The sequence below is a fragment of the Ptychodera flava genome, chromosome 17, assembly GCF_041260155.1.
Source record: "Ptychodera flava strain L36383 chromosome 17, AS_Pfla_20210202, whole genome shotgun sequence".
Classification (NCBI taxonomy): Eukaryota; Metazoa; Hemichordata; class Enteropneusta; family Ptychoderidae; genus Ptychodera; species Ptychodera flava.
Window position 1 is genome coordinate 30,835,451 of NC_091944.1, and position 15,077 is coordinate 30,850,527.

The 15,077-nt window shown below is 35.6% G+C and overlaps 1 protein-coding gene across 10 annotated transcripts in view; it reads right to left on the reverse strand.

Annotated features, from left to right (window-relative positions):
- LOC139116045 (cAMP-dependent protein kinase inhibitor beta-like) overlaps positions 1-15,077 on the reverse strand; it is a 126,546-nt gene that overhangs the window by 44,200 nt on the left and 67,269 nt on the right. The window contains exon 1 of one of the 10 annotated variants that reach the window (XM_070678549.1): positions 477-618. The exons of the other annotated variants lie outside the window; for them this stretch is intronic. The gene's annotated coding sequence lies outside the window, so the exon portion shown is untranslated. Of the gene's footprint in view, positions 1-476; positions 619-15,077 lie in introns of those variants that run through there. 10 annotated transcript variants of the gene reach the window in all.

Here is a 15,077-nt window from a genome sequence, read left to right on the forward strand (position 1 = left end):
CAATATCATGCCCAGCTTGCCATAACAGATCCACCATCCATTGCCAATGGTTGTAATATTTATGGAAGGATAAAATCACAGATACAACTCAGAGTAAATGACTCTCTGCAAAATCCGGGTGAATTGTACTTTGTATTTTAATATAATGTACTTTTATTTCATATGGTTAGCTTGTCTGATCTTTGAATTTTCCCAGATTACGCCATTAAACCGGTAGGATGAAAAATTTCCAGCAAGTTTAATTGTCAATCTCAATGTCCCCAGTCACTTATAAAAATAAGCACTGTTTGATCCTCATGGTAATTAATTGTGCTATAAGTGATTTCCTATCAGGAATGATCTAAATAGACTAACCTCAGCCTGAAACCATTTTTTTCTTTTACATGTTTATGGTCTTGAAAAGTCACTGTTCCAGACGTTTTTCTGGACTATTCTGAACTATTATTACTACATTGATCATCAAGCATTGCACTTACCAAATATTTCAGCACAATTGAAGATTAGCGGACACACCTTTGGTTGCAAACCATCAAGTGATGCTATGAGTGGACTCCCTAGGTTACTAACAATTCAAACAAAATTTCTTTGCATCCACTAATCTTCAGCCTTGCCAGTATTTCTTATCAAAGATAACATGGAAACCTCTTCATACTATATCTTTTCAAAAAGAAGAAAATCTTAAGTTTGATATGATAAAATAGTTTACCAAAAGGACAAAGGGGTACATATCTGGGGTAAAAAACCTAATTATAAATTTTGGTATTTAAGCACACTTAGTAAGTTTTAAGTTTCTTAGAGTGCTACAGGAAATCATTGATTCATTGTCATACATTTCTTATGGATGGCAAAATCTGCCATCACGGTATGTATTTCTCTTTTCCATCTGCAAGTGATGTACACTGATGGTATTTTTTGTTCACTTACATCTTCACATCTAATGCTCCATTTTCACATCTAATACTCAATTTCCTAAATAAATGCGTCTGCTCATAGAAAACCTATTACCACAGTATATGAGCATAATGTTTGCGTATGCAAATCAGACATTGCTAAATTTGCACTGCTGCTATCTTCCCACTTCACTATGCTTCTTATGACCATTATATATACTGTCTTCTCAAATATATTATATTACTTAACTGTCTTCTCAAATCATAAAATATTGAGCTCAAATATCTAACTTGACAAAATATTACTATCAGACAATCTCATACCCCAATGATAAATGGGTCAGGGATTCTGTAGATGTATTTCTGCATATGAATAATGGACACACAGACCTGTCTGATAAGACTTCCTGCAGAGTTTATAGTATTCCAGACAGTCACTCCAATGGCATGTCCTATACAGCCGTATGAACATGAACACCGGTATTTGCCCTATCTTGGTGTCATAGGTCACCAATATGTTTTGTCAAGTGATGGATCACCAAGAGAGGAAATTGATACCCTCCTGGTTATCATGGGGAAGCTAAAATTAATTTATTGGAAACCGTTTATAGTTTAGCAGACACATTTGATTGCATGTTGAAAATTCCAGTAACATTACAAATTCCTTCCTTCTTATCAGTAATTCTTTCAATTTGTGCATTGTAACAAAATTAAGATTACCTTTAGGCATAAAAAAATTAGATTCTTTCTGGTCCCTGTCATTTGTGAAACATGGCATGGTTTCTCATTTAACATATCTTTTTTCCTTCTAAACACTTTGGTAAGAGATTATTGCAACAAAATTTTTTTTTTCACTGCCTGCTGAATAATTTGTCTTCTTGTTAAGCATTTTCTGGATATGAAGATAAGGCAATACTCTATGTAAAGCCTACCTGCAACTTGTAATTTTACAGATGTGGTATCATAAATCATTTAGGTGTATGTCAGCCGTCAGTTTAGAAATATTGCAGTGATAATTTTTGTGTTTAAAATGCCAAAGAAGGAAGAAAAACGACATGATACACTGGTGATGATGAAGAAAACATTCAGGTTTTTTTCTTCTTTGTGATTTGCAAATTCATCTGAGATGCAATCTGTGGCAGACAATCCAACTAGCTGTGATGCTCAGCACATCAAATGGACCAGCATACTGAAAGTAACCCATTAAACTCTATGTTTATGCTTTATTACACCTGGTGCAGAATTCATTGCCCTCACACGGTGAATGTGAAATGACTTTGACATGAAGAATACAAAGACCATGTAGTTAAAAAATTGTGTACGTCAAACTATGCAACAAAGTTTGACCTAGATTTCACTGACTTTATTCACTTGACGTCAATAAACATCATGATAATTATAAAACTCTTGAAAACACATTCATGGTGAATGTTTGACTGATAAAATCAGTGCTTCACCAATAAATGCTGCAATTATTAGTGAACACATGCACAGGCTTAAAGGTGTCTTGAAAAATTGTATGATTTTTTTAGAATGTGTACAAAATCAAACAGCATGCACTGTTGTATTGAATGGAGGAAGATTCATCCTGACAGGGCTGTGTATAACATTCAATTCACTGTCAAAACAATGGTACAAGTCTGCACATACAACATCACAGACATCCGTGTACGGTTTAAATCATTTACGTTTCCCACTTGCGAACTGTTGGAGACACAAAAACCCACAGCAGGGGATCACAACATGGCAAGTATGAACCAATATTGAAGAAAGAAAGAGAAGTTCAGATACTCACAGTCAAACAGCAAAGTTCCACACTGCACTGCGGTGCTCTCTACTTTTGCACAGTAGGCAAGCACAAGTCATGTTTGAATCAGTTGCAGTGTTACAAGGTCACCTAAGGTCATGCCTGGGGTCAAATCACAGGGCGTTCTGCACCACTGATTGAATATCAAATAACCTAACAGAACTCATCTATGGTCCATCTCTTTACATATTTATTTTTAAGTCATGTAGGTCCAAATCTCTTTCCTGCGTATAAAGTTTCAGGTTCAGTCAAAATGTATATCTTTCTGAGGCTGAAGTTCTGCTCTTTTCAACATGAGACGTATGCACTGGGATGTCAGCAAGCTTGTATCATCTATATAACTTCTGGCTATACCACTCTGATGTGCATTTGGAGAGTGGGGAAATTTGAAAAGATTAGCCTAACTTGTAAGTTTTTTGCCTCTTCTTCCATATGAAGGGTTCTATAGCCATAATAAAACCAACCTGAATGTACAAAAACCCTATGGTTATAATGAAGCAGCGAAATTTTGAACGGGCAATGAAATTGAGTTTTGAGATTCTGATTGCCACAATGAGTACCAGTATATCATCATGCAGTAAACTCATCCATACACCACATGTAAAAAATATTTTTCATCCTTAGAAAAAAGGTGTGGCCTGACATATTACGGAAGAAATTTTTTGCCATACATGGTTGAGCAATACAAAATTTGAAAACTACAGTATCTCGTCATGGAAACATGGATAAACTGTATCGACTGTGCCCTTGTCTGGTTTGTATCACCTTAAGGGACAAATTTGTCAAATTTTTCATGAATTTTTTTTGACGCAAATTACTGCTTATATTGTTTGACATGTTAAAAGATACTGAATGAATGGGTGACCATGCATATATTCGACCCTGGTTTTAGACAAATTGAATGAAACCATCGCGAAAATGAATTAATGGTCATGACCATTAATTCATTTTCGCGATGTTTTCATATGTATCATGTCTAAAACCGGGGTCGAATACCTGTATATGCATGGTCACCCATTCATTCAGTATCTTTCAACATGTCAAACAATAAAAGTAGTATCACATATCAAACAAAATTCATGAAAACTGGCCGACTTTGTCCCTTTAAACTTTTACATTCACTTGTAATTTTGAAAGGAAATAAGCACTTAGGAGAATAAGGGTCAATGATGGTATCCTAACTATCTGTGATCAGATTGTATAGGCTGTTTAAATTTCAATCTACAAAGTGTCTCCTTAACTTTAGTTGATGATACCACTGAGGGAAGACTTCCTCAGTTGTGGTGCAGCATAATTAGCAAAGACAAAGGATATCGTGTGTTTGACAAGCTGCACTCTTGCTGAAATAATTGTCAGGCTACAAATACAAACAAACAGAGTATGTCAACTGTATAATAGTAAAATTAACCTGACTCAATTACTATAACCTGCTTCTTATACGTGACATTAAAAAAATCATGCATACTTGAGATGGGTAATTCCAAGATCTTTCAAAGGATATCAAAAGGTCAATAATCGAAGAGAGAGGATTCCGTCAATCATCCACCACTAAGTCAGTTTTGTTTACATACTTCATCCACGGCTTGCATGCATTTACAAAAATAATGACTTTGTGCATCCAAGCAAGCAATGTCTTTCATCTAATTGGGATGGTTTCCAAGGCAACACTGATGAAGACATCCATCATTGCATATTGCAAAGTCTAGGTACTTCATCTTAAGAGATGAGATAGCCAGGGTAAATGTTTTCACAAACACAAAACTAGATAATGATGATAATTTTCCCGGAAAGCTCAGAAGAGATTGTCATTGGATGAGTTTCAAATCTCACTGGAATACAGATAATGATGGTTTTTAGTGAAACTGTGAAACATGCATTTTATCTGTGAATGGGTCACCGATCTTATTGAAACCTCTTCATGCATGTTTTGAGATAATTTGAGTTAATGGAAGAGTTAAAACAATTGATTAGCTCATTGGAGAATTTACTAGAATGCTCCCTGGTGCAAATATGATACTCTATAGAGACGAACAATATTAAAACAGTGCCACAGACCATTAACACCAAACACAAAGCATGTTGAGTTTGGGTAACATCCAGATTATATAAATTTTAGACGGAACAAATTTTAGATGCGCTTGTCACTCCGTACCATACAGTAGAAAAAACTCATGATTATTCAGACGTTATGATACACTTTTGACGTACTCTGCAAATTTTGATCTTAACATACAGGACGCTTCCTGATTAGAATAGTATGGGCAAATACGCTGTATTTCTACTGACATGCACTCTCACTCAATTCATTGCACTATAGACCTTTGTGACTTTCAGACGCTGTTATATTGACATACGTGTACAAGGTGACTACATTAGGAGGTGCTGATTCTCAGGCAGAGGTGTTGTACCGTACATACTATTCACAGGAGACACAAATAGATACTTCCTTTTGATCAATTGATTAAAACCCTTGCAAGACCAGGGTACTAGGATGAGCACAATGGTAACAGAAATCAAAAAGATACATCTTCAGAGATTGGATGATATTTTTTGGTAAGCAAACTGCAAAAAGTTAAAGCTGATGGTACTTTAAAACAAAAAGAGTAATTATGTTTTTCAGATGCATATACATACATCTTTATTCTCACTACAAATAATCCAACATCATGATAGATAACATATTATAAACTTGTAATGCATAATTAATATCAGTATGTTTCATGAGGCGGGATACAATCAATAGTATAAGATTGATCCATTTTAGACTTAGTCTAATTACTGTGTTTATGTTAGCAAAGCATTGAAAAGGCCTTTAAATTGATCCATATAAACTGCAAGATCATGCAGCATCTTCCCTGGGTTGAGAACACTGATGTTTCCGAGGGGAAAGGCAGTGTTTCCAGGGAACTGTAATCTCACTGGATTCTTTAAGCGAGACGAGGCCTTGACTCGATTGATACCTTGGAGGGATCCTTAAAGATCAAGATGCAGTACGTGAGCTTAAAAATAGCACAGGCCGCTCAATGGAGTATCAGAGTATGGTCGGACAATAGACGATCATGCCGTATTAAAAGGCAAACCCATTTACTAGACTAAGGGCAGCGGTGAATTTTCACAAATTGCTGTCTTGAGGGGGGATATTTGGAAAGTTAATTGAAGGATGCGTGGGAGATATTCCTTGATAGTAATTGTAATGAAGAGGAAACGTGTTTTGTTGATCAATCGACAAAGTAACCTTTTGGGGAAATTCAGCAAAATCTTGACATTCTAGATGACTTTTGCTCTTGCAAGAATGTACTTTTGCGTATACCAAGTTATCACAGGGTAGCACAGCTATTTTGAAGTTGAACCATCAGTAAATTTTAGGTCATTTCCTTTTCTAACAGCAAAATTTGCACAGTGACCCCTTGAAGTGTAAAGTTTCCTTACAGAAAGTTTGAGCAAAACTTGAAAATAGTCAGTTCCAGGTGTTTACTACTTAAAAAGCTATACTGTAAATTCCCTTTCCATTCCCAAAAGACATAACACTGGATCCCTTAGCAGGTCTAAGTGAGTTAGCTGATAAAATAACAACAAAATTCAGTTTGAAAGCCTTTGGTTTTTACTTATATTTGAATGTGTCTGCATGACGTATTTGAATTTCACATTCATGAAAGTGTCATAAGCATAGGAGTTGAAGGAGACGCATATGTATAGTTTGTTTTTATAATGTGTTACACCATGTAAACTATACGGTACGTACTACTCCAACCAGTTACCTGAATTCATATTATGTCCAACAACATGCGTAGGAGTTGAGAGGAACGAAGCTTATTTGACTTTTTTGTGAAACTCCATGTATCATATGATTTTCTACAACAGTACATGTCAAAGTCATACTAATTGAAATCCAAAACTATACGCTAACTGAAATCACATCGTCACAAGCTGATCCAATGAATATCATATTCAACTATGTCAGATTTCATTATACCATCCTATATACTGTCTGACGACTGCTCTACACAACTCACTGATCTAAGCCAAGTTTTTGTCAATAACTCTAAAATTACTCACCATGTCACTTATTAACACCACTTGGCTAAGTCCCATTTTCATATCCTTTTTAACACTTTAATTGGCAAGTTCCCATGACTATTTGAGAAACTGATCTCTTTATATTGACATATGGCTATCCCACAAACACATGTAATTACAATATAATGGTAATTACTCTGAGTTTTATGTGGTTACATGTAAATACTTTGACTTCCCTGTATTCATGGCTATAATTAGTGACCAAATTAAAGCTCAAAAACTTAAACAATACTAGGACACATACAGTTTGTGCAACTGACTAACTTTCAGGTACGCTGCATGAATTTTTCAATACTTTTGTTCCGGCTACAAAATACAGTGACTGGTTGTTCCCCTATTATATATATATATATATAGACACACACACACACACAAACACACACACACACACACACACACACACACACGTTACAATGTATAACTTGCCATACTGTTATGTTACTATGGAAGCCCAAATTTAAAGGGGCAAGTTTTTTAACAGCTTCATCTCTGAGCAAATTGACTCACCTTGCACAACTTTCCAAGGAGAACAAAGGAGTAAAAGCAAAAGTCAATGTCAACAACCACTAATGGGAGAACCAGGGATTGAGGACTGTCCCTTTTAAGTTCAAGACTACAGGACAAGAACTCATTTTTGTCAAAAAGAAAACTGCACTAAGTGTATGCATATGAGTTGCATTGAGGCTAAAGCACCGATATTTCTACACACTTAAGGCAGGAGAATAAGGTAATAAGTATAAAAATAAAAAAATTAAGAAAATTACCAATCAAAGATACAGCCATTGTCTTACACAATTTAGATTATACTCTTTGCCTTGCCAGCAGAAGAAAACTTACATGTATCTCAAGTCTAAGTCACTCCCAGGGTGGAATTATTCTACTTGTACACAGAAAACTGAAGCAAGCTAGTTACCATTCATGTCAAAATATGTAAAGGATATTCCAGTATGATAGGATACAATGTAGATCAGAGGCTATTACTCTGATATCACATTGCAAATTAACTAACATGTTGATCTGCAGGATAGAAATACAATCTGTGCAGCTACATTCAACTTGCCAATAAAGAGAAATTCTACCACAGTCTCTGCTCTCCGCATTGGATTTGATATCGCGTTCTGCCATTTATAATACTTGTAATGTTAAAAATAAACAACTTCACAGGAAATGTAATTTGAGTCGCCTAATGTACTGCTAACCATCACCGATATGAATAAATGCGATGGAAAAGATATTCAAGTTTAACAGGTATACTGTAGCGAGTGCACCATCACTGGGACAAATTATTCAGACTCACACATTTTTTCAATACTTTCCTGGTCAACTGCTTGTGGGGGATCATTTTAAAGCTCTTAGAGTCTGACAAATTTGCACAGTCTTTTTTTTTTTTTAAACTTGAAAGTTGTAGTTTTCTTACAGAGTTATAACAGAGATGGTGGTCATTTTGAATTTCAAATATTGGTATTCTGTTACTATTAAGGCACTTTGCTTCTCTAGTAAAAAACTAATATTCATGGTTACCCCTATTTTTATTCATGGTTTGGTGAAAGAATGGTTGAAAGTTTCATTGAGGAAAGTTTTAGCAAAAGTTTACTCTTTCACGTTTGAGGCACATATTTATATACATTAAAGTAAATTTAACACTCAATGAAAGATTTAAAATGATTGCTAAAAACTTTCCTCTTTTGAAATCAGTGGTTAAGATACATTTTGAAAATTAATGATAAAATTTGCCAATAATTTGAAATTCAAATGGCTGCTATGATCCCTATATTCTGACTCTAGGGAAAAAACTAAATTATTCGATTTTCAAAAAAACAATAAGGAGAAGTTTTCTGCAAGCTTCCAAACAAGTCAACACATGCAATAGACCATAATGCAGCAGTCAATGTCCACCCCCACCTCCCACCTCGGGGCATAGTTGGAGATTTAGAAAGTAGTCTTATGAAATTTGTCAAATGCCCCACCTCCTGGGGCAAGACAATCTGGAAAATCCCCCTAAAACAAGTAAATCAGCCACATTTCCCACACCCTAATCGGTGGGCAATTCATAAATTGTGCACTTTTCCGTTAAAGTGACTAGGGGGAATCAATATGATGCAATTGCCTTACCTCTTGTGGCAGTTTCATGGCAAACACTGTCTAATCCACCAGGTGGGGTACCTAGGGGATTACATTGATCCCTGCATAAAATTTAAAGTATACTGTTAAAATTTTAGAGTTCAAATATCTGTCCCCAAACTGTATCCAACTGAAAATATGGATATTGTACTGACAAATCTCTCAAAATCAGGAAGAAGAGCTAATATTGTACCGCAAATAGTAAACAAAAATCAAATGATTAGAAAATCTACCACATCCGTAGCAGTCAATGGCAGATTTCTCCTCTTGATGCAACTTTCATAACAACTGCATGCCGATAAAAGTTTGCGAGAGGAAGGGATTACATGATTTGGACAATTTACAAGTCACACGCTTCTTTGTCAGGCTTAAAAAGTTAATGAATTTTGTGCCGTATAGTTTAATATTTTGACTAATATTTCCTCCATATGGTGCAATCTATCAACAATCTTGGGAATTACAAAATTGTTCTTAATAAATAGGCAAATTGTATTCGACTTCTAACTTAGAGCTTGAGGAAAATCTGTCCATACTAAAGAGGTGTCCTGATTAGAGAGGTACCTGGAAGGCCAGATTTCACAGTACTCTGCTTGAAAAAAGCTTCAGTCATTCAACAATACCATTGCCAAGTAAAGTATACTGTACATAGTTTGTCAATCTCACTGACGAGATTGCATTTAATTCATGTGCAAAAATTAGCTGATTTTTATTAAAACAGAAATTTATGTGCGAGTATCATTAGGCATGTATGGATTATGGCAAAGAATAATAACATTTTATAGCACTTCAACTTTGTTGGTCCCCATCAATGATGCCACTTTTACCTTCACCTAATATTTCACATCCAGGCACTACGATTACCAGTAGTCACTAGTGTGTGACAGTATACTGTGTTCGGGTGATGACAGGAGCTTCCATTATCATGTATCTGTCCTACATAGCCACTTTACTGTTCTGGATCAAACATCAAAGAGCATATGGTCACAGGAAGGTTGACAATACGTGTTTAATATTTTTTCTGACACTCTGTGTGGTTACAGTTCAGCTACAGCCAGTGATCTGTTGCGGTCTAAACTATTGAGAACACGTGTGGATTGTAAATGAAGGGCCTCTTTAGCTATGAAAATGACTTTCACACCTCGTGCATATTTTACACACATATAAATCCACAGGGAGCACTTAATGGACGGTGTTTCCCGTGGTTACTGGGAGAATGTCTCACCTACCAGTCACCCAATGCCCTTTCTACATTTAAAGCTAGACGACCTCACTGCAAAGTCCACGTAAATTACATTTATTAGCTTTTCCTCAATGATGAAACAGCATTGTCTATATTTAAATATCATCAACGGATAACGAAGATAATTATCTTCCATTTGTCTAGTTCATCAGTCTCCATTCATACAAAGTGACTGTAAATTACCTTGGAACCGTGCCAACAATTACAATGCACTATGGGAATACCTTTAAATGAGCCGCCACTTAACCAATGTATACATGATAACCGATTACTTAGAAGGTCACAAAAATGATGCCACATCAGGAGAAATTCAAACATAATTCACACTGGAATAAAATTCACCTGCATCTAACTTCCTGTTTCCATCATGGACATACGTACGTTGTAGATGAGTCTGTACCAGTTACACACGCAGTACAGTTCCTGGCAACTGTCAGTATTTTTCACATGAGGGTAAATTATTGCCTTCAAATCAATGCTTTGAGACAAAATCAATGGCTGTTAAAGTCATTAATGCCATTCTCACAGAAAGACTATCAATTTTGAATGGTAAATGAAGCCAAATATTAATGATTTCTTGCAATAAGTCATTGGCATTGTTACTTTCTGTGATATGGTTATTAGCTCATAATGCATTGTATTGTCCATGGTTCCCAATGCTGAGGTGGTATTGATTATTGCTGAGTGTATAAATTGTTGGTGAGCCAGTATGTAAACTTGGCAATGTGGGTGAAAAAAAAAAATTTGCTTGTAAAAAGGTAGAATGCGCCTCGAGGGACAGATATTCAGACACTCTCACTTTTACAATACTTTTTAATCTACCTCTTGTGGAGTCCTATTTTGAACGGAGTGGACAAAGTTTTCACCGGCTTACTTTTGTGACAATAGAAAAGTTATTTTTCCCCATAGAGTTTATACAGGGATGGTGGCCATTTTGAATTTAATGTGTCAGCGAATATTCTGTAATTTGTCTCCCTAAGTACCAAATTTTGCAAAATGACCCCCGGTTTTCATTCTTTATTTCAAAAGGCGATGGTTTAGTTCCCTTGAGGAAAGTTTGGACAAAAGTTTACTTCATTGAATTTTGAGGCGAGAATTACCTTAATTTTACAAATTAGCTTTAAAGCTCCATAAGCTCTATCTTTTGGTTATTTTTTCAGAACTTTTGTTTTGTTGTTTCCATACACTTTCTGCATTGAATCCCTAAACTGTAATTCAATGCCAAGTATTTAGCATATCAACACAACCTATATGAGTATAATCTCCATTGTTATTGTTGAAAATTGTATTCAAGTCTGGACTAGAATTCATTTGTAAACAACAATGATCACTGCACTACATACCGGTACATACGAGCTGTGTTGACAAAAATAATACTCGAAATTTCGATGACAAACGGATTAGGGTCAGACACGGTAGTTGATAAACAGACGCAGAATTCTGAAAAACTTGCCACAAGTTACAGCTTATGTAGCTTAACTGTAGATGTGATTATGCCACATCACATCAAGTGAGTGCTGAAGACACTCAGGCCGGCTGCCTTCAGCAATTTGTGAGATGTGAATTAGATGGATCTCATATGAAAACACTGATGCACAGAGTAACTATGCATAGTTACATGTACCGTATTACAAAACTGTGAAAATAAACATTTATATCATCATTGATGAACAGAAAAGATACATTGTTGCAGTACTTAAGACTAGAATGTGACAAGGTCAAGTTCGTTACAATTGACAGTCTATCCATAGATTTTAAAATGAGTTATTTACGTTAACAAGAACAATACAGCCAGTGTTTGCTGTGAATTTTGTCATTGTGTTAAATTCACTTCACAGCGCACCACAGATTGATAAAAGTCTAATAAAGTAAAATAAACAGCTATTGAAAGTGTTCCATAAAGCAGCACATGTATAGTATGTTATGATCAGACATTTCCTTTCTACATCAGGAGATCATCGATCTTGGATGAAGGAAATAAAAACTCACTACAGCGCCATAGGATTTATTCAACTGCACACTGGGATGTCCAATTTAGAACGTAAAAGGCAAATGAAGTCAATGCCCACAGTTTGTGTGTTTCCTCTGCAATTGTTACATATTTTCTGTATAACTGAAGTAATGGAGAAGATTAAATGGCCAGGCTATTTTTAAACTAACTGAGAAGATTATATGATAAATAATAATTATGAAGTTATCATGAAAATACCGGAAAGCATGCACAAGGACACTGGGCGCAGGTTCACTGGGGCGTCGCGCGGTGCCATTTTGTCCTCCTGCATCCTTTGCAGTATTTTCATGATACATTTTAAATCATGACTTGGTCATCAAATGGGCCAAGTATTGAACATTTTCGTGTAATGTCAACAATTTTTCTTCTGATTTATAGCGCAAGTTCATGCAGTGTAGAATGCTTAGTCTTGGACGTCAATATGCTTCTGTATAGCCTGTGTACTACACGTACAGAGCGCCAGACATAGTCTGGCACTCATCATATGGGTCCCTTGAAACCATTCAACAGTGAACACGCAGATACAGCTGCAGGGGTGGGGGCACCTGGAAACAGTAAATGTTCTGGAGAGGGTGCTCTGTACAGCTTTTTAGTGCACATAGAATTCTATTGTTTTCGTTGGTACATGTATAGATTATCCATTATTAGTTTTATGATCAGTACAAATTGTAACTGAACAGTATTTGTAACATTTAAGAACAATAAACTGTGGTCATTTTGGTTTTATAATGATATCCTGATACAATGTTTTTCTGTTTAGATTATTAAAATATTTTGAGATTATTCGAAAATGACACATTACCAGTAATCATTCTTGAAGTATAAGAAATGGTTATCAGGTAATCTCTTAACAATTTGAAGAAATCTGAATGAGGTCATTAACCCTTTGAGTGCTCTAATTTTTTCCCCATCAAATTTTTGTGCAAAATTTTACAAATTTTTATGAATTTTTCTGTAATCTTTTGATAAATTTGGACCGAATGGACATCACACTTCAATGGCTACAGTTTTTTATTAAAATTTTAGCAAAATCTGAAAAAAAATTGACTTGGGTATATTTTGTGAGGTGACATAAATTGACTTTGGCGCTCAAAGGGTTAAAGGAATTTGAAAATAAATATCAAAACTTCAGATGAGTAGTCTTTGACAAAAAACAAATTAATTAACAGATGTTAACAGAACAGGCAAATGACTAGCGAGTACCACCTGTTTGATCAGATCCCTGCTTTGTCCACTGAAGGGGTGAAAAACTTTGCTGACATCATATCATGAATGAACTTAAACTGTTTTGACAAAATGATAACAGTATAGCAAACAAGCTTTTCTTTAATTTCAAATTTTAAATTATTATCCATTTCATTTTGTTGCACAATCTTAATGTACCAGTATACTGTTACGTGCAGAGAAAACGAACAAAAGGGTGAACTCAGCAGTTAACGTTTAAAACAAAATTTATTACGAAAATAAAACTAATTGCTAAGTCAGGGATAGAGTACAAGCTTTAAAAGTGTACAGACTACTTATCTCAGCTGGGACGGCAAAGCTCCAGTCTCAGAGTTGTAACAGTCAGTTGGATGAATGAACAGTCCTTGCAGGCTTGAAGATGCATAAAGTCCACAGTATAAATCCAGCGTTGGCAGTGAAGGTCTTGAAAAGTCTTGAGAATGACTACTGCTGGAGTTTAGTAACACACAAGAGACACGATCCCAAAAGTCTGACTGGAAGCTGTGCACGTCCCTTTTATAAAGCATATAAGAACAATCTAGAACTTTTATTGACATGCTAATTACTGTTCTAAATTATCTCCCTTACACAACTAATCAACTTTCCAGAACATTCCAAACATGACTAATTGAATTCAAGGTTGTGAGGTCATCAAGGGCAGTGACCTTGAGAATGTTCTAGACTAATTGAACTCAGGTCATGATGAGTGTGGGGGAAATGACCTACATAACACACCCCCTCTTCAAAAAAAGAAATTTTTCAAAGAAAAATCTTTCTTTTACAAATGTAATCTTGAAAAGGATTTAAGTACTCAAATTTTGTTTTACTCTAAAGTAAAATTTCTTGAAAGTGAACAACAATAAAATTTCTTGAAAGTGAACAACAATAAACTCTAAATACGAGAGAGACAGTCTGCAATTAAATTGTCTCTGCCTTTGATATGTCTAATATCAAGATTAAACTCTTGTAACATTAAACTCCATCTTAGCAATCTCTGATTTTTGCCTTTAAATTTCTGCAGAAAAACAAGAGGGTTGTGATCAATATAAACCACTATTGGCTGATTCGAAGAAGTAACATAAACTTCAAAATGCTGTAATGCTAATATCAAAGATAAACACTCTTTTTCAATTGTAGAGTAGTTTTTCTGCGATTTATTAAATTTGTGTGAAAAGTAGCAAACAGGATGATCTATCCCATGAGTATCTTCTTGTAATAAAACAACACCAGCAGCTGTATCACTAGCATATACAGCTAATTTGAATGGCAAACTGAAATCTGGTGCAGACAACACTGGGGCACTTTGCAGTATGGCTTTAAGTGTATCAAATGCCTGTTGGCATTGTTCTGACCAAACAAACTTTACTTTCTCTTTAAGTAAGTTAGTCAAAGGCTCAGTAATTGTGGAGAAATTTGGACAGAATTTTCTGTAGTAACCAGCCATACCGAGAAAGCGCATCAGTTGTCGTTTGCAGTTTGGTATGGGAAAACTTGAAATGGCACTGATTTTGGCATCAACAGGTTTTACCTCACCCTGTCCTACAGTATGTCCGAGGTAAGTCACCCTCGCCCAACCAAACTCAGATTTGGCAAGGTTGACAGTCAACATGGCTTTACTCAGTCTCTCAAAGAACTTCCGCATGAGCTTGATGTGTTCCTCCCAGGTGTCACTATACAGGACGACGTCGTCAACGTAAGCTGCACACC